The sequence below is a fragment of the Solanum lycopersicum genome, chromosome 1, assembly GCF_036512215.1.
Source record: "Solanum lycopersicum chromosome 1, SLM_r2.1".
In the NCBI taxonomy this organism is placed as follows: Eukaryota; Viridiplantae; Streptophyta; class Magnoliopsida; order Solanales; family Solanaceae; genus Solanum; species Solanum lycopersicum.
The window spans coordinates 15,202,000-15,228,378 of record NC_090800.1 but is presented as its reverse complement, the minus strand read 5'-3'; the positions used below and the strand labels follow the sequence as shown (position 1 = coordinate 15,228,378).

General features: G+C 33.9%; 1 pseudogene; it reads right to left on the bottom strand.

The window, feature by feature from the left end:
• Positions 1 to 24,949: 24,949 nt before the first annotated feature.
• On the bottom strand, positions 24,950 to 26,379 carry LOC101265761 (ADP,ATP carrier protein, mitochondrial-like; annotated as a pseudogene).

Genomic DNA, 26,379 nt, shown 5'->3' with positions numbered 1-26,379 from the left:
ATTCTATCCTGGGGTCAGAACGTGACACTCGATCCATATTCTATCCTGGTACCGGAATGTGGCACCCGATCCATATACTATCCTGGTGTCGGAACGTGACACTCTGATCCTCATATACTATCCTGGTACCGGAACGTGGCACCCGATCCATATACTATCCTGGTGTCGGAACGTGACACTCCGATCCTCATTCTATCCTGGTACCGGAACGTGGCACCCGATCCTCTATATCTATCCTGGTACAGGAACGTGGCACCCGATCCCCTAATTCATCAAGCCTTCTTTTATTCCAAGGAATCATCAATGTCATTATATAATTTATCAAGCCTTCTTTTATACCAAGGCATCATCATTAACATGTGAATTAGGGTTTCTTTCAAGATTTTGGATTCAATAACTTCATCATGCTTATATTATCACAATCACATAATCATATTCATGCAAGCATACAATTAAGCATATAGAAGGGTTTACAATACTACCAAAACATATCATTCTCTATTAAGAGTTTACTATGAAAGCATGAAAACCATAACCTACCTCCACCGAAGATTAGAAATCAAGCAAGCAAACTCCCAAAGCCTTGTGTTTTTCCTCTTCGTTCGTCTCTCTCTATCGATTCTCCTTCTCTCTCTTTCTGTTCTTTTTCTTTTTCTTATTCAAACCCTCTTTCTTTTACCCTAATTAGCATATAATTAAGAATAAAAGATGGCAATAATAACTCACTAATTAACTTAAGGTTACCTCTTTTAACCCCCAAGTAATTAGACTTATTAACATTAACCCACTAACTTTATAATTAAAGCAGGAATAGTCAAAAACGTCCATTAAAACGTATCAAGAAATCCGACCCAGACTGGGATTGCGCAACCTGCGACGGCCCGTCGTGCCTGCGACGGTCCGTCCTGCAGGTCGTCGCAAGGTCCAGAGAGTAGATTTCTACTGAAGGCTCTGTGACGGTCCGTCACGCCTATGACGGTCTGTCCTGCCATTCCGTCACGAAGTTCAGAGAGTCGATTTTCAGTACCCAATTTAAGATTTTCTAAGTGTTTTGAAACGAGACCCTGCGACGGTCCGTCGTGCCCATGACGGTCCGTCGTGGGGTCCGTCGCTTCTGCCAGTTTTTCCAGAATTGAAGTCTGCTGCTCAAAACGACTAAACAGGTCGTTACACTATGTTCTTCAAGTTGAAACCTTGCTGCACTAAAGACGCCTTCCGAAGCTACTGACGATGCTTGCATAGCTAATATATCTCGAGCCATCGGTTGTAGTTTTAGAAATCCTTTGCCGCGACTCCATCATGCTAGAATATCTTCAGTAGGTTCTGTATTTTGATTAACATAGGCATCAAAATCATTTCTATTATCGTGAGAAAGTTCAAGATACTCATATAAATAAGCATCAATATTATCTTCATCAAATCTACTCCTAGAGCTTTGAGGTTTAGTTTCACTTGATAAATTTATATTAGAATTATATAAATCATACAATTTTCTAACTTCAGTTTTTATGTTATCTTCAACTTGTTGACAACTAGAAATTTCTTCTAATACATCATTAATATCTAAGTTAAAATACATTTTTTAAATCATTTTTGATGCACCTACATCTTTATACTGAGGGTTTAACAAACACGCGGTTAAATAAATTTGAGGAATAGAAATATAATATTTTTTAAATTTTAGAATCATTTTTACAATTGTTTGTTGAAATATTGATTTATTTTTTAATTGATATAATTTAGAAAAAATCCTACAAATATAAGGCAAAACAGTACAAATTGATGGACTATATAAAGTACAGATATTCTTTTTATAGTCGAGTAAAAAACTTTTAGAAAATCTATAAGGTCATTTATATCACGTCAATCACTATCATCTAGTCTATATGTTATATCATAATTATGAACATTCCAAACCATTTGTAAGGGTATTCTATGTTTATAAGCGACTACGATCATTTCATATAAAATATTTCATCTAGTATCTATTGTTTTTGAAATTTTTCTTGGCGGAAGATTATTTTCAAAAAAGCAATTTTGAAAATCTTTACGCCTAAACTTAACTTGACATTTAAATATAAAATGACATACATTTTCAACTTTCATACATCCGTTATCATACATAAGTACACCATCTCTAATCATCAAATTATATATATGTGCAGTACACTTAATATGATAATTATCACCATAGAAAGGACAAAGAGTATGTTTTAAATATTCAACAGCAGCATTATTACTTGAAGAATTATCTAAGGTTAAACTACTAATTTTATCACATATTCCATAACTTTGTAAAGTATCTAAAATAGTTTGAGCAATATAACCACAGATTTTTGCATTTGAAGACATTTATAACCTGAAATTCTTTTTTGCATATACCAATTTTCATCAATCCAATGTGCAGTAACAATCAAATAATCGTTACCGTTTACACTACGAACATATCAGAAGTAATAGCTATTTTATAAGTATTCTAATAAAATAAACAACGAAGATATTAAAAATGTGTGCATGATAATCAAATACAAACTTTTTATTGTATTTCTAGCAAAACCTTTAAAATTTGGATTATATACAATTTGAATATAATGTATAAAACTGGGATTTTCAGCAAAATTAAATGGCAAACCCATAACACATATCATTTCAGTTAGTTCTTCAAAATCTTTTTCTCTACTATATGAAAGTGGTAAACTAGAGCCAGAAACATTAAACAGATTTAATTGTGTTTGGACCATGTTAGAGTCGCCTAGTCCCACATCTTCTGGAAGGGGCGTACCGTTTTTTAGCTTCCGCTACCGCTTTCACATGTAAAGATTCATTTTACAACAAGACATTAAATGATTACTCAAATGTCTCGTTCCGCCAGATTTACCAACAGTTTTATGATTTACTCTATGTTTACATTTATTATAAATATCTTGTGTTTTATGTTTGTTTTGTGTCATAAATTGTCAAACAATTAATTTTTTAGCACGTTCCACCTTAGGCCTAGGATGTACGGGGAAACAGGGGCAGGACAACGAAGGGAGCGGGACTGGGAGTATTAGTAGCCATATGTGACTCAGTTTCATCTTCATCATTAAAAGTAGGTGTATCAGTATAATTATCAATATCATTATCATTATCACTAGGCAAATCCTCATCAAAATTAGCAAAGCGGCGTTGTAAATATTCATGATAAATATCTAATCCTGAATTACTATCAATATTAAAAACTGTATCATCATTATGTGTATAATCATCTGTATTTATTCTTAATATAGTAGATTTTTTAGTTTTTGATTTAGAAGAACTACCAGTTTTTGCATTATCGAAGGATGTAAAGTTACACATATTTTTTACACGCTCAAATGCACCTTTTTAATCCTTTCCTTTTTGATCAATATTTTTATCGGAATCCATATTAAAATATTAAACGTGAGATTATATATAATACGAAAAATGTAATGCAAATAATAAATCACAAAATAATAAATAATTATTTAAATATAAATGAAATGTAAAATAAAAATTTGAACGACTGTACCAAACGTCTATTTAAAAAAGTAGACGTTTATGACCGCCGAAAGCCGAACGCGGAAAGTTGAAAGTTGAATTTTGAAGCTCCAAATCCAATTTTCAAAGACCAAATAAGACAACATCGGAATTTAAGATATTATATATTAGAGAATTAGAGATTAGAGAGTAGAAGATGAATAGATTATTTTGTGATTTAAAAGAATGAAATTTAGGGGTATTTATATGAGGTATATTTGGTCCTCCTCACACATATTTCATTTCTTATCACTTTTTTTATTTCAATGATTAATTTAAATTTATTGTCTTAATATTCAAATTTATTTATGTTTAAGTAACTTTCTTATAAAATAATTATAGAAGCCCTTTTTTTAATTTTATTTTACAAATACATACAAAAAGTATATTTCAATACAGCCGCAAAAATGTAGTTTTAATTTTCTTATTTACACTAGAGAACTAAATTTTTTAAAAAAACTCAAATAATGATAATCAAAGAAGTCAAAAAATAAATTTTGTATGAAAAATATTAAAATATATGTACCTTGAACTTTGTCAAAAGGAGCATTTTCCTTAGATGAAGGGTATATGTGAGCTTCTTTTGTAATGGTAAGGATATATGTGAATATTTGTATAACGGTAAGGATATATATGAGTCACTTTCATAACGAAGGAAATATAAGCTCTAAGTGACAAAGTTGAAGAATATCACAATTTTTTCCCTATATTTTATTATGTATTGAGGTGTGTATTTGTAATTCATGTGAATCTATGTAATTAATAATGCAAAAAAATTTAATATATGAATAAACATAGTTAAAGAATTAATTTTCCAAAAAAAATATTTTTCTATTATATTTGTGAAAGATATCTTTGAAAATAAGAAGCTTTTTTTTATAATTATACAATGAATATTATATTTAACACACCAAATTAGACAATGTATAAAAACTAATTTCTACATAATTAATGTAAAGATAACTAATGAATTATGACTGTAAACTAAATATAGGAAGGACATACCGAAATATTTTTAATTTTATTGTTAAAAGAATACCACATGGAAAGTTTGATTAAGGAGTTACTAAAGAGATCAAAGGAACTCTTTTTCAAATAAATTTAAAAGAAGAATATGACAAATAAATTAAAATGTAAAGAGTATGTAATGTTAAAAATGAAAAGAAAAAAGAAGTGTAAAGAAAATTAACAATACTATTTTTTTTATTAAAAAAAAATCAGTATGTTTTGTATAATTTTATTTTGGAAGAACATTTGAAAATAACGTATTACAATATTCTTTTTTTGTTTCAATTTATTATCCTATTTTCATTTTTAGTGTACTTAAAAATAAACGTCTTCATTTTTAGCAATTCTTCAGTAAAACTTTCAAACATACAATGTTAAATCATAAGATTAAGTGATATGTTGTACATTTAAGACTAAATTTAAAATTCTTTATTAAATTTTATGTCAACAGAATATAAGTTCTTTTATTTTATTTTCTTCATTCACTTTTACTTATCACTTATTCTTAAAATAAATTTTCAATTTTATTTAGTCATTTTTTACATATCAAGAAAAGACATAAATTTTTTTTTCATAATTTATCCACATTATAATACTTAATTTTTAAAATCATTTTTCAAGACATCATTTTATAGGGGTTATTTTTGTAAAATACTTATATAAATAATTATTGTAACAATTAAAAATGAACTCAAGGAGTACTTGTCACTTTTAGTATTTCAAGAAAAGACAATTATTTTTTTTCATGTTTTAACCTCAACAATAAATATTTATTCCTTAAATCATTTTTTCAAAATTTTGATACTAAAAATCATTTAATAGGGTAGTTTGATGAAATACATATATGAATAGGAAAAATCCTTTTGGCCAGAAAATTTGGCCATAATCGCCCAAATATGTACTCACATTATAAATTGATTTATTTTTTGACAACTCTACCCTTCTTTGTAAATTTATATTTTTATTATTAATTCATTCAGTAATTATGCTTCAATAAATGAGAAAACTTTTCAATAAATACATGACTTTTATTTCTTATACAAATTTTTGAAATGGTCAAAGGCCAATACATATTTTTTCATAAAAGTCTATAAAGAATACAAAAAGTTTAATTGATAATTAGAATACAAAAATTAAAATTTAGGATATAAAATTTAAAATTTACATTACAAAATAAATTTACTCATAAAATTACAAATATCACTTCAAAAGAAAGTAATTTTAATTTTTTTTCTTTTTATTTTTCACCCTTTTTTTTGAATAAAATATTTAGATAATGATAAGCGAATTAATCCACAAATAAAATACTTAAGACTGAACTAGTCGTCGAAATAAACAAGAAAAAAATTACTTGTAAGAAGTATCAAATATATAACTAAACTTTCTGAGATAGATCATATATCCTTGTATGAGTTTTGTTTTAATAAAAAACTAAAACAAATAGATTCTAAAAAATCGATAGTTTCACTTCCATCAAGCAAAACAGTTATCAGATATATGTGAACCATTTTATTTAACAGAAGTATATCAAATTTAAATCGTAAAGTTAACAACAACAATAACAACAACAACAACAACAACAACAACAACAACAACAACATCAACAACAACAACAACAACAATAACAACAACAACAACTACACTTATACTATAATAAAGTCCTATTACCCCCTGAACTTATTTTATTAATAATTTTCTATCCCTTTTTGGCCTAAGTAGCACTATCTTGTGGGCCCAACGCTGGTTGATATTATTTTAAGGTAGTGCCATGTAGACTGAAAAGGGGTAGAAAATTACTTACAAAATAAGTTCAGGGAGTTAATAAGACCTTAGTATAACATAAGTGTGTCTCTGAAATTTCGGGCATAGTTTGAGGGGGTACTTATGCATTTTCCCTAATAATAATAATAATCCAATAATTTGGACAACATCTTTTTAAATATAAAAAAAATGTTAGAAATCAACAAATCATAAAAAAAATCAGAAAAAGGCCTAAAATACCCTCGAAGTATTGGAAATGGAACACAATTACCTCTCATCCACCTATTGACCCCCCAAAACCCTTCTCATCCACCTTTGGGTCAAAATTTACCCCCCTTCATTAAAGAGCATAATTTAAAATAATGAAATAATATTTTTAATCACGTGGCACCCAACCATTGGTTGTATTTTAATTATTTAATTTCCTCTATTTAGAAGAGGGAGTTGAAGGACTAACATAGCTTTAAAAAGTTGTTCTCAAAGCTATTTAAACTGTACTTTAAATATATATATATATATTTTACTTTATTTAACAACTCCCCTATTTAGAAGAGGGAGTTGAAGGACTAACACAACTTTAAAAAGTTGTTCCCAAAGATATATATATATATATATATATATATATATATATATATATATATTACTTTATTTAACAAGGATAATTATGTAATTTTGCCATTAAATTGAGGAGATTTCTAGAGGATGAACAAGGGTAGATGGGTAATTTCACTATACTTTTTGGATCTATACATTTGTTGTCTATCCACTTTAGTTCTTTCCTTGTTTACTTCTAAATTTGCTCTCCCATGGTTGAGGAAGAGTATTACTGATCCTGCTGCTCTTCACATTAAGCAGAGAAGGTAATTCCTAATGCAGAGATAAAGAAAAGACTACCGTAATATTTATCTTTTCTTTTTAGTAGTGCCGAGAAGTGATAAAATACAGAATACAAAGACAAGTAGGAAGTTACACTTCCAGAATTGTAGATCAAAACTATGATAAATTTGGAGACGTTTAGATTGCTAAAATAACTTATTAAATCATGATATAGTCTCTTTCTCCATAAGGTAATGAAAACTAGGAAAGAAATTAGAAAAGATATCAATATCATAAAGGCATAGCGAAAGCAAAAGCTAAAATATCTTCTGTATATAGAATATGAATAGTATGTGCATCAAATAAGATTTGAGAAAACCTTGAAGACGAATGCACTTTGTGCTTGCTCACTACAGTAGATAATGAAACTTTAGATATTTCCATATATAGACCCATCTAGAATTGAACCATAGACTGTTCAGATTTTTCTTTTTTTTAGAAAGGTAACAAAAATGCCTAAGAGCCTTTTCAGACTCCGGACTTCAAGATCTCGAATGCAAAAATTTCCATTTAAGCAGAAAGTTGGATAAGGATTCAAACTTCACATCTAAGTAGGAAAGATATTGGCTATCCAATGGACATAGCATTGACTATAGGATAAGGAGGTAGAACCGTAGAAGAGATGCACTTATTAGAAAGCTTGAATTACAGGAATTGATCCTTCATATAATTAAGTTCAGAGATGTTTATAGAAACAAATTGTATGCAAAAAACAGTTTAGTCAACTAGATTGTAGTTGCAAATGTGCAATGAATTCTTCTAATAACCATAACTTTGCCATGACGAGTTCAAGGTTATCGTGAAATTCCACTTCCTTTTAATTGAATCCATTCTCTTCAAAATATTTTTCAAGATTAAACATTTAATATGATTGTATGCATTTATTTTGAGCAACTCAGAGAAAAGGTCTTAACACTTGACTGCATAGATGTAGAAGGTTTAAGAACTCCAGCAGTTATCCACTCCTAATGTTGTTACTTTGCCATCTATTTGACAAAAAAAGTTCGAATGCATCCATATATACACATCCTCTGTTGGTTATGCGTGCAAAAATCGAACTCTTATTAAATAGGCAATGTAACATTATGAACGTCTACCTTTCCATTTCGCCTTGGATCACCATAAGGTAGGTTATGAACAACACCAATTCTCCATACACCAATTCTCATGCTATTATTCAACTCACTTGAATTTCTCAAAAATGCTTCTATTTGCTCATCCATGAACATATAGAAGCATGCATTTTTCTTTGCATATTCACTGGTATTCTTTGGTTGTCGTATCAAATCAAAAGCCACTTATCAAGAATATATTTGTTAAAACTTGAAACTACAGTCCACCAGATACAAGATGAAAATGTAACAATGAGTGAATTGAAAGATCAATACCAAATATTGCAGATGCCACCACGACACCTTGACAAGATTCAATCTCAATAAGGTCAGAATCATCAATGTCAAAACCTGTCTGATGTCCAGGCTTGACTCCTCTGACAAAACTGTCGATTGGATGTGGAATGGAAAATATAAAATATGGTAAAATAGAGGATCTTGTGAAAATTGCAGTAATCTTTATCAAGTAGAGATAATATCATACCCACAATGCACCCTCATGGACTCTCTTATGTCATAAGAATCATTCCTCTGAAATAGCGAAGGATATCCGCCGAAATCTGAACCTCCAAAATCGACTTTACTCTAATTTACTTCATGGATGTAAGTCAAATTGCTAACACCAGGAGAAAAGGATGGTGCATCAGGCATTAATGCAATAGCTTGTTCAACAGGAAGGTAGCACACCGGACATGCGGAAAAACAAAAGAAAAAGAAAACTGAGGTTCAACATTTAGTACTCATATTTCTGACCTTCAATCTATTCAAAGGAGAAAAATTTCAGGTTATTACGAGACTTTTAAACTTACGCCGTGGTCCAATCCTCTTCTTATCTGCTGGCGGGGGTGGCAACGTGAAGCCTTCACATGGATTTCCAGGGGGAAGAGTGTATCCTTTGAAATATACAGGAGGAAGAAAAGGGGGAGGAGGTTGGACAATTGACACACTTCAGCCAACATTATTTTTTTGTATAGACTTAATACCCCTAAAAATATATTTTAAGTACAATTTCTTGAGCAAACATCCTATTACTTTGTTCTGCGGCAACTTCACCTGAAAATGAGTTGAAAACTTGGTCATTACAGAAGGAAGAAAAGCAGATGTGAGGGATGAAAATCTAGGAAATGTACAAGCACCAACTTATGGAACGGCCGAATCAAAAGCATTCCTTTAATAACAGAAGCAGAAAATTGAATTATACAGGTGTTCATTGAGAATCTTCACTGGAAACTAGCCAAAATCAGGAAAATTTCCTCATTAAATAAAATGTCGAAAATACAAACAAATGCAAGGCAACCAATTAATACTTACAAAAACTAGAACACTATTACCACCAGATAACACCACATAAGACCCTATCAAAAGCTTTTATGACATTTACTCAAAGAAACGACAACAACAACGTACACAGAGTAATCCCACAAGTGGGTTCCAGGGAGGGTGGTGTGTAAGCAGACATTTACCTTCATCCATCAGATAAACTCTAAGAACTAACAAAAATAAGATTTTTAATTTTGTATTACTACTTAATAAGCAAATTCTCTATCGTAGTATTTGAAAGTACATGAACACCAAACTATAGGTAAACCTCTAGTTTGCATAAAGATTTGACATGATCTAGAATGGAATTATGGATACTACACCACTTTAAACTAAAAATTGGAGCCAAAAGTCCTAACAATGTGACACATCTCAAAAAAAGGGACAAATGTACAGAATTGTAGAGAGCAAACCTTTGCCAACATACAAGACCCACAGAAAAGCTGTAACAGAAACAACACAGAGTAGCAACATCCCAACATTCTTTCGAGGGGCGAATTTGCAGATCCAGAGAAACAATCCCTCTTTATCCTTAAACAATTTTGGGGGTTTTCTTGGAATAGGGGGTGTTGTTTGGATTGGTGATGAACTATTCTGAAATAGTTTTTGTTGCGAAGAACCATAATTTCCTGAAGAACGAAGACCCAATGACCCTGTAGTCATTGTTGTCCCCTCAATCCTAAAACTTCACCTCTCATTGACCCCCTCCACTCATCCACATAAAAAAAGTGTCACTTTATTTCTTAAAGATTGAAACTTTTCACTAAATTTCACACTCTAATTTGGAACAATTCAACAAAAGCAGCTCAAAAACACCAGAAAACTTCTCACTACACGAATCTTCTACATCCTTTACATATGTTATGATAAACAATCACATGTTGATCTCATATGTCAAAAAAAATATTTTGATTTTATTACCTTAGTTAATATGGATCATCTTGATGGCCAATATCAGTTGTACATATATTTTTAATATCTCTAATAGTATATAACATATCACATTATCCATCTTCTGTAATAACTATCATTAATGATTCATTAATACTGATATTTTGACTATTGGGCCTGCGCTTGCCACGGGCCTTCCCCATCTAGTATAATTTTAACTAAATCCACTCGACCCACCCAATACAAAAATCCATCTAAGTAAAGAACCGTAAAATCCAAATAAACACTTCAATACTTCCAATAAATTCAAGATCTACAGAGGGTTTAGAACCTAAGTGTTCTTCTCTTCATTTTGTTATAAATGATTGTTTCTTCTTCAATTTCTTCCCAGTTTCTTTGTCTCAAATAAAAAATAAAATAAAATTACTATGGATTTTTATTAACTGATTTTATGTGAAATTGATGTGGTTTTGTTTGTAATGCAGTTGCTTTTATTTGTATAGTGCCAAAGAATTACTAGTACTATCTCTGTTTTTTATTGAATTTGACTAAATTTATATATTCATCAAAAAATTTATAACAAGATGAATTGTATCCTAGTCAACATGAATCCCTACTATTTTGGAGGTCTTAATATTAAAAGGTAATTATAAATGAGAATTGCGTCTCAACTGAGTTGTTGTTAAAAGTTGACTATCAAAAGCATCCAATCTAAAAAAGGGATGTACATGTACATGAGAAAAATGAAGGCTTATAAACCAGATGTACTGTCACGACCCAAAGCGGGCCGCGAGTGGCACCCACACTTATCCCCCCTATGTGAGCAAACCAACCAATCTAACCCCAATGTTTTCAAACATAATAAACAGAATAAAATGCGGAAGACTTAAAACTCATTAATATAACCAATAAATAACTTCTAAAACTCAAAACTTATCATTATCCCCAAAATCTGGAAGTCATCATCACAAGAACATGTATTCTCAAATTACTAAATCTAAGAATGTCTAGGAAACTAAAACAAATACAAGAGATAGTCCATGTCCGAACTTCAAGGACATCAAGACATGAATGAGAGAGAATCCAGTCCGAGCTAGGAACAATAGCTCACCCTGAAATCTGACAGAGTGAAGACTGGCTAGAGTTGCTGTTGAGTTGAAGACGACGGCACATTTGCTGCGCTCTACAAATAACAAGAGAAAAACATACAAGTAGGGTTCAGTACAAAACACAAGTACTGAGTTGATATCATCGGCCAACTCAAAATAGAAAACAGTATATATCAGATAATATCATAAAATCAACTACAATACTCAACATGCGACATTTACAATTACCATAACCCTTGGTCACAACACCAAGCACATCAATGAGGACTCACGCCTCCCCATCATACTCATTTGGGAATTAGGTTCATTAAATTTGAGTATATTAAGATAATTCAAGATCCATTCTCTTTATTTCTCTTGTGTCGGAACGTGACACTCCGATCCCCTAATACTACGTGTCGGTTCGTGACACCCGATCCCCTAATACTACGTGTCGGTTCGTGACACCCGATCCCCCTAATACTACGTGTCGGTTTGTGACACCCGATCCATTAATACTACGTGTCGGTTCGTGACACCCGATTCCCATATACTATCCTGGTACCGGAACGTGGCACCCGATCCATATTCTCACTACTTTCGTTCATCAAGCCTTCTTTTATACCAAGACATCATCATTAACAAAGTAGATTAGGGTTTTTTAAGATTTAGGATTCAATAGCTTCATCATGCTTAATTTATCACAATTATATAATCACATTCATGCGAGCATACAATTAAGCATATAGAAGGGTTTACAACACTAACCAATACATATCATTCGCTATTAAGAGTTTACTACGAATAGCATAAACCATAACCTACGTCCACCGAAGAATTGCGATCAAACAAGCTAATTCCCCAAAGCTCTGTTGTTCTCTTCGTTCCTCTCTCGATCGATCGATCGTTTCTCCCCTTTCTCTCTCTTTTCTTTCTATTTTTCTTATTCCAAACCCTTTTTCTTTTACCCTAATTAGGATATAATTAAGTATAAAAGATGAAAAAAGTAACCCACTAATTAATTGTAGGTTATCTCCTTTAACCCCTAAGAAACTGAATTATTAACATTCAACCACTAACTTTATAATTATAAGCAGGAATAGTCCAAAACGCCCCTTAAAACTTTTAACAGAAATCCGACCCAATCAGGGTTACACAGTCTGTGATGGGCCGTCGTGCCTGCGACGGTCCGTCCTGCTGAGTCGTCACAGAGTTCAGAGACTGAAATTTACTAAAGGGGCTGTGACGGTCCGTCGTGCCCACGACGGTCCGTCCTGCCATGTCGTCGCGAAGTTCAGAGAGTTGTTCTCAGCACCCAATTTTTCAGAATTCTAAGTGTTTTGGAATGACACACCCTCGACGGTCCGTCGTGCCCATGACAGTCCGTCGTGGGATCCGTCGATTCAGACTGTTGTTACTAGAAATAAACTCTACTGCTCAAAACGACTAACAGGTCGTTACAAAAGATACCAATTTGCCCATCGTTCGTCCCCGAACGATCACAAGATTAAAAACAAGGGCAAAAAGGAGTACTTGAATCTGTAAATAGGTGTGGGTATCTTTCTCGCATATCAGCCTCCTTCTCCCAAGTGGACTCTTTAACTGGTCGATTCTTCAATTGAACTTTGATGGATGCAATCTTCCTTGATCTCATCTTGCGAATTTCTCTATCTAGAATGGCAACTGGCTCCTCCTCATAAGTCAAATTCTCATCAAGAAGAACCGAATCCCAACGAATGATGTAGTTTCCATCCCCATGGTATCTTTTCAACATAGACACATGAAATTCCGGATGCACTCCTGACAGTCCTGGGGGCAAGGCTAATTCATAAGCCACCTCCCCTACTCGCTTAAGTACTTCAAATGGTCCAATATACCTTGGGCTTAGCTTACCTCCTTTTCCTAACCGCATCACCCCTTTCATGGGCGAAACCTTTAACAAGACTTGCTCACCCTCCATGAACTTAAGTCTCTAACCTTTCGATCTGCATATTCCTTTTGCCTTCTTTGAGCCGCTAAAAGATTTTCTTGAATAGATTTCACCTTCTCTAATGAATCCCTCAAAAGATCAGTGCCCCACGGTCTAACCTCAAATGCATCAAACCAACCAATGGGAGACCTACATCTCCTCCCATACAATTCTTCGAAAGGAGCCATATCAATACTTGAGTGATAGCTATTATTGTATGAAAATTCCGCTAAGGGTAAGAAGTTATCCCAATGACCCCCAAATTCTATCACACATGCACGAAGTATATCTTCCAACACCTGAATTGTTCGCTCAGACTGGCCATCGGTCTGGGGGTGGAATGCAGTACTAAGGTCCAACCTAGTACCTAATTCAGCATGCAATGTTCTCCAAAACTTAGAAGTAAACTGCGTACCTCTATCTGATATGATGGAAAGTGGAACTCCATGCAATCGAACAATTTCTGAGATGTAGAGTCTGGCTAACTTCTCTGCATTGTAGGTCACCTTGACCGGAATGAAGTGAGTAGACTTAGTTAATCTGTCCACAATTACCCAAATAGAGTCAAACTTCCCCAATGTCTTTGGAAGACCAACCACGAAGTCCATTGCAATTCTCTCCCACTTCCATTTAGGAATGGGCATTCTTTGAAGTGTTCCTCCGAGCCTCTGGTGTTCATACTTTACTTGCTGACAATTTGGACATTTGGCAACAAAATCAACAATGTTGCGCTTCATTCTACTCCACCAAAAGTGTTGCTTTAGGTCACGGTACATCTTGGTTGCACCAGGATGTATAGAGTATCCGGAACTATGAGCCTCTGTAAGAATAGTGTGGATCAAATCATCAACACGGGGCACACATACCCTTCCCTTAATTCTCAAAACACCTTCCTCATCCATTATTGCTTCTTTAGCCTTTCCTCGCAACACCATATCCCAAATTCGGCTTAGTTTTTCATCATCAAACTGTTTTCCCTTGATCTTGTCAAGAAAAGAAGATCTCGCCTCCACACTGGCCAAAAATCCTCCCTTCTCATTTACTTCTAACCTCATAAAGTCCTTAGCCAAAGTCTGAACCTCTCTAGCCAATGGGCGTCTAGAAGCTTGTAAGTGGGCTAAACTACCCATACGCCCTGCTTTTCTACTTAAGGCGTCTGCCACAACATTAGCCTTTCCTGGGTGATACAAGATGGTAACATCATAATCCTTCAGTAGTTCCATCCATCTCCTCTGTCTCAAGTTCAAATCTTTCTGAGTAAAGACATACTGTAAACTACGATGATCTGTATAGACTTCACACTTCACCCCATATAGATAATGTCTCCATTGCTTTAATGCAAACACTACCACAGCCAACTCCAAATCATGGGTAGGATAATTACGTTCATGCACCTTTAATTGCCTCGAAGCATAAGCAATTACACTCTTCTCTTGCATTAGCAATGCACCCAAACCAGAATAGGATGCATCACAATAAACAACAAAGTTTTTTCCTTCCACAGGCAAGGTGAGAATTGGTGCAGTAGTCAACAAAGTCTTGAGTTTCTGAAAGATTTGTTCACATTCATCCGACCATACAAATGGAACATTCTGCTTAGTCATTCATCCGACCATACAAATGGAATATTATGCTTAGTCAAGTTCGTCAATTGGGAAGCAATAGAAGAAAATCCCTTGACAAATCGACGGTAGTAGCTGGCTAAACCAACAAAGCTCCTTATTTCTGACACATTAGTAGGTCTTACCCAATTTCTCACTGTTTCAATCTTAGAAGGTCCACCATCACTCCATCCTTAGAAACCACGTGCCCCAAAAAGGACACTGAATCTAGCCAAAACTCACACTTGGAGAATTTGGCATAAAGCTTTTTCTCCCTCAACATTTTCAATACCATTCTCAAGTTCTCCTCATGTTCTTTCTTGCTTTTCGAGTATACCAGTATGTCATTAATGAATACAATGAAAAAAAGGTCCAGATATGGCTTGAAAATCCCGTTCATCAAGCTCATGAAAGCAGCAGGGGCATTCATAAGCCCAAAAGACATTAATAAGAACTCATAATGCCCATACCTGGTCCAAAAAGCAGTCTTGGGCACATCCGTTGCCCGTATTTTCAATTGATGGTAACCAGATCTCAAATCAATTTTTGAGAAGGTACAAGCACCTTGTAACTGATCGAACAAATCGATGCGAGGAAGAGGATACTTGTTCTTAACAGTTACCTTATTCAGTTATCTGTAGTCAATGCACATCCGAAAACTCCCATCCTTCTTCTTCACAAAAAAAAACAGGAGCACCCCAAGGGGATGCACTCGGTCTAATAAAGCCTTTGCTTAGCAACTCTTGAAGTTGGGCCTTTAACTCTCTTAACTCAGCGGGAGCCATCCTATAAGGAGGTATGGAAATGGGGCGAGTACCCGGCTCCAGATCAATACAAAAGTCAATATCTCTATCCGGTGGCATACCAGGAAGGTATGCAGGAAACACATCCAGAAACTCACGGACTATTGAAACCAACTCAATCGAAGGTACTTGGGTAGTATCATCCCTGAGGTGTGCCAAGAAAGCTAAACAACCCTTTCTAACCATTTTCTTAGCGCGAAGGAAGGAGATGATACGAACTGGAGTGGAAGTGTAGTCACCCTCCCACATTAACGGCTTTGTCCCAGGTTTGGCCAACGTTACAGTTTTAGCATTACAATCTAAGATTGCAAAATTTGGAGAAAGACAAGTCATACCCATAATTACATCGAAATCAACCATTTCTAAGATAATTAAGTCTACATGAGTATTGCTCTCCATAAAAGTCACAAGACAAGACCTATACACCTTTTCGACTATCACAGACTCACCCACCGGAGTAGAAACACGAATAGGCATGTCAAGCAATTCACAATGTAAATTAAGACCAGTAGAAAATGAGGAAGATACATATGAAAATGTGGATCCAGGATCAAATAATACAAAAGCCATGCAATCACAAACCAAAAGATTACCTGTGATGACAGCATCAGATGTCTCCGCTTCAGATCTCCCAGGAAAAGCATAAAATGGGCCCTATCACCTGTCTGCCCGTTGTCTCTACCAGGTTGCGCTGCAGTAGTTCCCATTTGTCCGTCACCCCGCCCGTTTTGGTGATCACCATTACCTCGGCCACCACGTCCTCCAGAGTAGCGGCCTCTTCCATGACCACCTCTACCTCTAATTATTGGGGGTCTGTAACTCAGTTTTGGACAATTCCTCTAATATGTCCAGTCTCTCCACATCCATAACATTCTCTGGATTCAAGCATAGGTCTCCGTGAGGACGACGGAGTCTGGGGATAACCTCCAAACTCAGAGAAGTGTTGACCGGTCTGCGGTGGACCCCCAGCTACAGTCTGTAATGAAGACTGAATAGGGCGGGCTGGATAACCTCCTGAACCCTGCCCTCTGGAGTAAGAACCATTAAACTCACCTCTATTACGAAACCTTTTAGATGTCGATGCCATGGTGAAGTCATCTGGCTTCACTCCCTCCACCTCTACCACGAGGTCTACCACTTCCTGAAAGGATTTCGCTGTAGCCGCTACCTGTAAGGCTGAAATCCGCAAATCTGACCTCAACCCCTTCACAAAACGGCGAATCTGCTCTTGTGGACTGAAGCAAAGCTGGGTGGCATACCTGGATAATGCACGGAACTTAGCCTCATACGCAGTCACCGACATCTTGCCTTGCTCTAGGCTGAAGAACTCATCTCTCCTCCTATCCCTCAAGGTCCGGGGGATATACTTCTCCATAAATAAGCTAGAGAATGACGCTCAAGTCATGGGTGGTGCCTGTGCGGGTTGACACTCAACATGTGACCGCCACCACATTTTGGCATTTCCTTGAAATTGATAGGTCACAAACTCGACGCCAAATCGTTCTACTATACCCATCTTGTGTAGTAGCTCATGACAATCAACCAGAAAATCGTAGGCATCCTCAGATTCAGCACCCTTGAAGACTGGAGGTTTCAATTTCAAGAACTTACTGAAGAGTTCATGCTAATCACTTGTCATTATAGGCCCTGTAGTCAACCGTGGAAACGTGCCTATTTCCATTGAGGCATCCATGTGGGGAGCCTCAGCAGCGGCCTGTCGTACTTCCGGAACCTGAGGTGCTGGTGCAGAAAACACTGGAGGTGTCTGGCCTTGATCAGTTAACCCGCTAAGATAAGCAAGAACCTGATTAATCATATCTGGGTAGGTTGGGGTGGTAATTCCTCATTCTGCACTTGCTCACTTTCCCCTTCCTCACCCTCTCTTACTACTTCCTCAGTCGGTGGAGGAGTCACCGCCCTAGTACTAGATGTGCCAGGTGTTTGTCCTCTTCCTCTAGAGGATATCCTCCCACGACCCCTACCATGGCCTCTTGCCACTGCTCCTCTTCGAGCTACAGTCTCAGTGGCTGGCTCAGACGCCTCTTGTCTTGCCGGTGCTGGTGTTGGCGCGGTTGTTGCTCTAGTTCTAACCATCTACGAAATAGAGTGAAGATGGTCAGATACCAATTTGTATCACCTAGATATCAATTGGATCCAAGTAATAGCACGAAAGAAAGAAAGAATAGAATTTTCCTAAAGTCTTATAGCCTCTCAAAGAAAAGTAAAGGCGTCCCCCTACCGTTCCTTAAGACTCTACTAGACTCGTTCTTGTGTGATGAGACTAACGAACCTAATGCTCTGATACCAAGTTTGTCACGACCCAAAGCGGGCCGCGAGTGGCACCTACACTTATCCCCCCTATGTGAGCGAACCAACCAATCTAACCCCAACGTTTTCAAACATAATAAACAGAATAAAATGCAGAAGACTTAAAACTCATTAATATAACCAATAAATAACTTCTAAAACTCAAAACTTATCATTATCCCCAAAATCTGGAAGTCATCATCACAAGAACATCTATTCTCAAATTACTAAATCTAAGAATATCTAGGAAACTAAAACAAATACAAGAGATAGTCCATGTCCGAACTTCAAGGACATCAAGACATGAATGAGAGAGAATCCAGTCCGAGCTAGGAACAATAGCTCACCCTGAAATCTGACGGAGTGAAGACTGGCTAGAGTTGCTGTTGAGTTGAAGACGACGGCACATTTGCTGCGCTCTACAAATAACAAGAGAAAAACATACAAGTAGGGTTCAGTGCAAAACACAAGTACTGAGTTGATATCATCGGCCAACTCAAAATAGAAAACAGTATATATCAGATAATATCATAAAATCAACTACAATACTCAACATGCGACATTTACAATTACCATAACCCTTGGTCACAACACCAAGCACATCAATGAGGACTCACGCCTCCCCATCATACTCATTTGGGAATTAGGTTCATTAAATTTGAGTATATTAAGATAATTCAAGATCCATTCTCTTTATTTCTCTTGTGTCGGAACGTGACACTCCGATCCTCCTAATACTACGTGTCGTTTCGTGACACCCGATCCCCTAATACTACGTGTCGGTTCGTGACACCCGATCCCCCTAATACTACGTGTCGGTTTGTGACACCCGATCCATTAATACTACGTGTCGGTTCGTGACACCCGATTCCCATATACTATCCTGGTACCGGAACGTGGCACCCGATCCATATTCTCACTACTTTCGTTCATCAAGCCTTCTTTTATACCAAGACATCATCATTAACAAAGTAGATTAGGGTTTTTTAAGATTTAGGATTCAATAGCTTCATCATGCTTAATTTATCACAATTATATAATCACATTCATGCGAGCATACAATTAAGCATATAGAAGGGTTTACAACACTAACCAATACATATCATTCGCTATTAAGAGTTTACTACAAATAGCATAAACCATAACCTACGTCCACCGAAGAATTGCGATCAAACAAGCTAATTCCCCAAAGCTCTGTTGTTCTCTTCGTTCCTCTCTCGATCGATCGATCGTTTCTCCCCTTTCTCTCTCTTTTCTTTCTATTTTTCTTATTCCAAACCCTTTTTCTTTTACCCTAATTAGGATATAATTAAGTATAAAAGATGAAAAAAGTAACCCACTAATTAATTGTAGGTTATCTCCTTTAACCCCTAAGAAACTGAATTATTAACATTCAACCACTAACTTTATAATTATAAGCAGGAATAGTCCAAAACGCTCCTTAAAACTTTTAACAGAAATCCGACCCAATGAGGGTTACACAGTCTGTGATGGGCCGTCGTGCCTGCGACGGTCCGTCCTGCTGAGTCGTCACAGAGTTCAGAGACTGAAATTTACTAAAGGGCCTGTGACGGTCCGTCGTGCCCACGACGGTCCGTCCTGCCATGTCGTCGCGAAGTTCAGAGAGTTGTTCTCAGCACCCAATTTTTCAGAATTCTAAGTGTTTTGGAACGACACACCCTCGACGGTCCGTCGTGCCCATGACGGTCCGTCGTGAGATCCATCGACTCAGACTGTTATTACTAGAAATAAACTCTACTGCTCAAAACGACTAACAGGTCGTTACATGTACCAACATTAAAAACTCAAAATTTCATTTTTAGAATGTGTTTGTTATAAATGTTGTTTCTTCTTCAATTTCTTCCCTTGAAGAAGAACCACTGAGGTTCTAAACCCTCCGTAGATCTTGAATTTTTTTTGGAAGAACTGAAGTGTTTATTTGGGTTTTAGGGTTCTTTAATTAGATGAGTTTTTGCATTGGGTGGGTCAAGCGGGTTTAATAACATTTAGGGTGAGTTTAGTTAATAATGGGCGAGTAATGGATAGATTTAAAATTATATTAAATAATTAAAATACAACCAATGGTTGGGTGCCACGTAATTAAATATATTATTTAATTATTTTAAATTGTACTCTGTTAGTGAGGGGGTTAAATTTGGACCCAAAGGTGGATGAGAAGGATATTTGAGGGCCAATAGGTGGATGAGGGGTAATTGTGTATCCATTTTCAATATTCGAGGGTATTTTAGGCCATTTTTCATAAGAAAAACTATTTTCAATTATTTATATTTTAAATAGTATTTAAAATTCAATAACGACATTTAATAATTCAATACACTTTAGACATGGTGGATATCAATATGATATAAAATTTATAAGAATGATATATTTCATATGTATTGATTCTAGTTATATATAATAATTAATAGAAACCTGAATTATGTACTAGTGTTGTATTTTCGTGCCTATATTTTATGTCTATTTTATAACTTGAACATTATTACTTATATTTATTAAGTATTAATATAACCTCAAATAAAGTAATTTTATAATTGATATATTTAAATAAATTTAAATCATATGTTCAATTTTTCTTAAAGTAATTGTTTAAGTTCTATCAAATCGGTAGTTATACATAAAATATGTATTTGTAATCTTTTGATTGTTATATTATATACTTTTTAACTAAATTTAATATAATTTTTTGATTTATAATTTAAAAATATGTCTTAATAGAATTTTGTGATTGTATATATAATTTTATTGATTATTTAATTAAGAATAGGGCTTAACTATTTATGAACATATACAATACATACATATGCATACAATTTTATTTATATTTATATTTTTATTTTGAGACATCTTCTAAATTAATATAATTGAAGTAACTAATCGTGTATTCGTGGTTAGAAATGGTGACATAATTTTAATAATTATTATAAGTCGTTATAAATTTGCTTAGAGCAATTAGAATATACAAAATTTGATATGTTTATAATTATAAATGTCTAATTATATATTTCCTATTTAAAACATCTAATTATCAAAATTATATTCTTATTTTCTTCGGAAAAAAAAAACACACACGTTATATGACCGGTCTGTTAATCATGGCATATATGAGTTTATTCATTGATTTTATTTTAGAAAAATAATGCACAAGTACTTTCTCAACCTATGCCCGAAATCCCAGAGACACACTTATACTATATTTAGGTCCTATTATCCCCTTGAATTTATTTTATCAGTAATTTTCTACCCTTTTTCGGCCTATGTGACACTATCTTGTGGGCCCAACGCTGGTTGATTTTTTTTCAAACTACTGCCACTTAGGCCAAAAAGGAGTAAGAAATTACTTATAAAATAAGTTCAGGGGGTAATAAGACCTTAATATAGTATAAGTGTGTATTTGGAATATCGGGCATAGGTTGAGGGGGTACTTGTGCATTATCCCTTAAAAAGAGTCAATTGTAAATTTGAAAGTTATACTTAATTCAATTAAATTAAGTACTATCGAGTAGTTAGTATATATTTTAATTGGAGAATAATCTAATTTTGTCTATTATTAACATGAATTTTAATTGTCTCCTTCGATATAAAACTCTATATTAAATGAAAATATTTCTAAAAAAATGTATACACTAATTATGCTCTACTTTATTTACATACAGTAGCCATATAGTAATTTAAGAATCCTACATAATATACATCTATTTTAAAGTATTATAATTGATCATTAGGTTTTGAGTGATCTTATATTTATTCTTTTTGAAACATCTTCTTAATTAGTATTATATGATTACTTTAATTTTTTATTCATGGTTAAAATTAGTGAAATAATTCTACCAATTTCTATATATAGGTTAATTCTTGTTTGGAATGATTATAATATAAAAAATTAACGTTTTATTAAAAATTACAAAAGTCTTTCGTTAGTTATTATTATTTTTTTATAAATATCGAACTTCCAATATTACATTATTTTTTCTCTTGAAAAACATTCATTATATAGAAGAATCTATTTAGTTGATTATATTCAAAGAAAAATTTAATATAAATTCACAATAAACATGACGCTCACTTAATTTAACCATTTTTTTATTATTGCAATATAATATTTTCTTTTATTAAACCAAATTAAATGGTATCAAGAGTGATAATCATAGATGAATGTGGTAATATATTAACCTGTTTTATTTGAGCTTTAAATGTATTGTGGCCTTTATTTTTCTTTATTATTATTTTTGATTGTCTAATATATTGAATGAGAGATTATTAAAGAATAGGTATTATATGGTCATAATTTAAGAATTTTATTTTTTGTTTTGGATAAAATCGAATCCACGATAATGAATTACATATCTAAGTGCTGAAGTTTATCATTTAATTTATTTGAAATTAAAGATTAAAAAGAAACCGTGCATAGCGCCGTTAAATTTACTAATTAAATATAATTTTAAGTAGATAAGATAGTCATTTGTAATTATTATTAATAAAATTTTTAATTATCTTCTTCAATAAAGAAATTTATTTTAAGCGAAAAAATAATTTTTCAAAGGTATGCATTAGTACATTGTGTACATAATTGAGTTCGGGGAAGGGGTAGAGGAAGGAGTGTAGGTTATATTTATATATATGTAGAACATAATTTGTATGGTATAGTAATGAAAATAATATTAATGTATAAAAATGAAATTAAAAAATTAATGCATAAAAATGAAAGTAAAAAAAAATATTTTTTTAACTTTGCGTATAATTTTTTAATCAACTGAACAATATTTATTTTTAAAAATAAATCAAATAAATTATGCACACATAAATACACACAAAAACCACTTTTATTTTCCTTGGTAGCCAAAAAGTTTGTATTTTAGTAGTTCAAGGAGTTTGGGAAATAGAAAGAAAAGTTACTTTTGTTTAGGAGGGAAAAATATAATGGAATAAATGCAAAAATTGAAATAAGGATATTATAGTTTTTTTTGGCTAAAGTTTGATCAATTTTTTCCGGCCATTTAGCATTACCCTATATGGATAATTGTTTTGTTGGGTGTGTCAAGTCAGATAGTAACAAATAAAAATGACAAAGGGAGTAATTGTTATATTTAACACAACTTGACTTATTTACTTCCTATGTCATCAATCATGATTGACTATTGATTTGTTACACACACTTTAAAGTAATAATAAATAATACAAATGATGTTATTGTATCACGCTTTAAATATATTAAATTTAATGCTTTGAGATATGTATTAGATATAAAATAATGGGTATTTAATAGTAAAGCTAAAATAGACCCAAAAATAAATTCTCCCTTAATTCTTAAACTAGACAAATATTATTCGGTAACTATTTTTAAGTACAGTAGACAAATAAAAATAGAGTAATTTTCAATGTGATAATATTTCTTTCTTTAAGCTTCATGAAAAATTTGAACAATTATGTTCTAAAGATCCCATAAAAATTGAGTGCGGCATTTAAGAAAGAAATTAACAAGGGAATGCATAATATTTGCATATAAGAAATTCTGGAATATGTACTCATGTTTCTAATTATTTGTCCTTTTTTAGTTGTCTCTAACTATTTGTTCATTTTAACAAATCAAGAAAAGATAAAAAAATTTAGCTATTGTCCTCTCAATTAATTACTTTGAAAAAGGTAAACTTCTTAAAAATAAGAGTAAAATAGTAAATTTACTATTATATCAATCATTGTTTTTTAATAAATGTATCAATTCAAAAGTGGACAAGTATTAGGGAAAGTATTAGTTTTTAAAGATGTCATGAATGAAAGATTTAAATTAAAGAATTTTCAAATTTTGAAACTTACGTTTTTTTCAGCGCACAAGAAATAATATCAGATAAACTAAAATTGAATGGGAAAAAGAACATAAAAATTTAGTTCCACTCTTTTGTTAAACATATCCTTTTTTTTTAACACAAGATAACCCGTAGCTGCTCACTCTTTTTTTGGAACCCAAGATATCCAGTAACCGCTCACTTTGTAGTGAATACTTTGTATGCACTGAGTGTCCCTACTGTATAATAACATGCAAACGACAGAGGGAATATAAACCGTACTAGACACCCCTATGTGATAGTCTCGACTCAAAAAATATTGAGGAACTGTGTGGATAACCACCCTCCAAACCAACCGAATCATCCAGGCTCGCTAAACATATCTTGCTAATCAATACTAACATTTAATTTCTAACAAGTCTTATACGTAATTTAATCTTCTAGACCTCAATTTAGAGTCCCATTGCAAGCTCAAGCTTATGCAAAATTTAAAAAGACATTGCACAACAGTAGTAAAGAGATAAACAGAGTTGCGATGATACTATCATAAGCTAAATATAAGGACGAATATGAAAAAATTACAGTAATATATTCAACTATCAGATGAATCATATTTGAATTTAATTCAATCAAAAATTGATTATGAAAATTTGTAACCTCTGCTGTGAATGTAAAGTTCTGCATGTCAAAATACCATTTAAAACAAAGGAACGATTAATTGCAGGTTCAAAGTTCTAACCCGCTCTAAAATTATGAATTATTTTAAAATAGGTAGGAAAAAACATAAAATATCCTAGCACTAAATGGAACTTTAATAAGAAGGATTTTCATCATCACCATAATCCAATTCTAAAAAGACATTACTTTCTGAATTAGGCACCACCGGTGCCATATTTCTTTCAAAAAATGATCACCTGAAGCTTGTCATAACCAACCAACACACCAGCACCAGCAACAGCACGACGGACGTTAGCACCAGCACCCTTGCACAAAGATTTAGGACCCTCATTAAGGATTTGGTTGAATGCATCGAACAATCTATTGTACTTCACTGCCTCACCAGATGTCATCATCATTCTTCTTTTAACTGTGTCAAAAGGTTACGAGGCAAGACCAGCACCATTGGTGATGAGTCATCCAAGAGAAAAGCTAGCAAAAGTACCTGTAACCATCAAGACAATTTTAAATAAAAGGTCAATGTCTCCTAATATAATGAAGTCATATTCCAACCATAACATTCTAAAGCATCTGAACACAACTATCAACATATGATATCATCGAACTAGCAACGGGAAATAATAAAAATAGATGGATAACTAACCTCCATCTTTCCAGTCAACAACACTGGCTTTAGTGAATTATACATTCCGAAGTACAAACCACGGAAAACAATGATACCAACACATGAAATGTTAAACCCACAGTACAAGCCAACAACTCCATCAGATTTAAGTTTCTTTCTGTAGACATCAACCAACCCATCAAATTGTCTCCCACCGCTCCCTTCTTTACAGCCTTGGCATCATTTGCAAGATGAGTACGAGCGAAGTGATGGGAGCAAACAAAGATCAAAGAGGAAGCACCAGTACCACCACTAGATGCCAAGTTACCTGCAAATCACTTCCAGTAGCCATCACGGTCCTTATTGAAGTTGAAGAGACTCTTGAAGTAGTCCTTGAGTGCAAAGTTCAATGCCTGTGGAACACAATATCAACCAGTATTTTGTATTTCCAAAAAAACAACTAAACAACCAACACCCATATATTTTCATATTCAGGAATCGTAGTATCAAATGTAAGTAAATGGTATACCTGAGTGCGAAAGTAACGAAAGACATTAGCGGTGTTTCCTCTCCACAAGGAAGAAAATCCTTCATCCTTAATTGTCCTCCTAAAAATATCTCCAATTCCCTTGTATGGTTCTAAGAGTCTACCAGCCTTAATCACCTCATCTTGGTTTTGGATCAAAATCTTGACACGCTCAATAGGGGCATCAGTTGTCTTTGACACAGCAGCAGAAACACCACCCATGAGGAAGTTAGTGGCAAACGCTGAAACTCCTTTCTCTTGGAGAGCTTGCACAAACACTGGTGAAACATTTACGACAATCAATAAGATATACTATGTGGCTTGGCATGTCTGAAGTCTGGCATAGAGTAATTGCCATTTTGAAAACGTCTCTGGGAGAGAGCAAGCCTTTGAATGCTCCCGTAGTGAGCATGGACATCCTGTGAAATACTGGAGCTCAGAGGCATCTGGATAGCTACCTTCTGATAAACGGTTGGGTGCTGGTTATCTGCCAT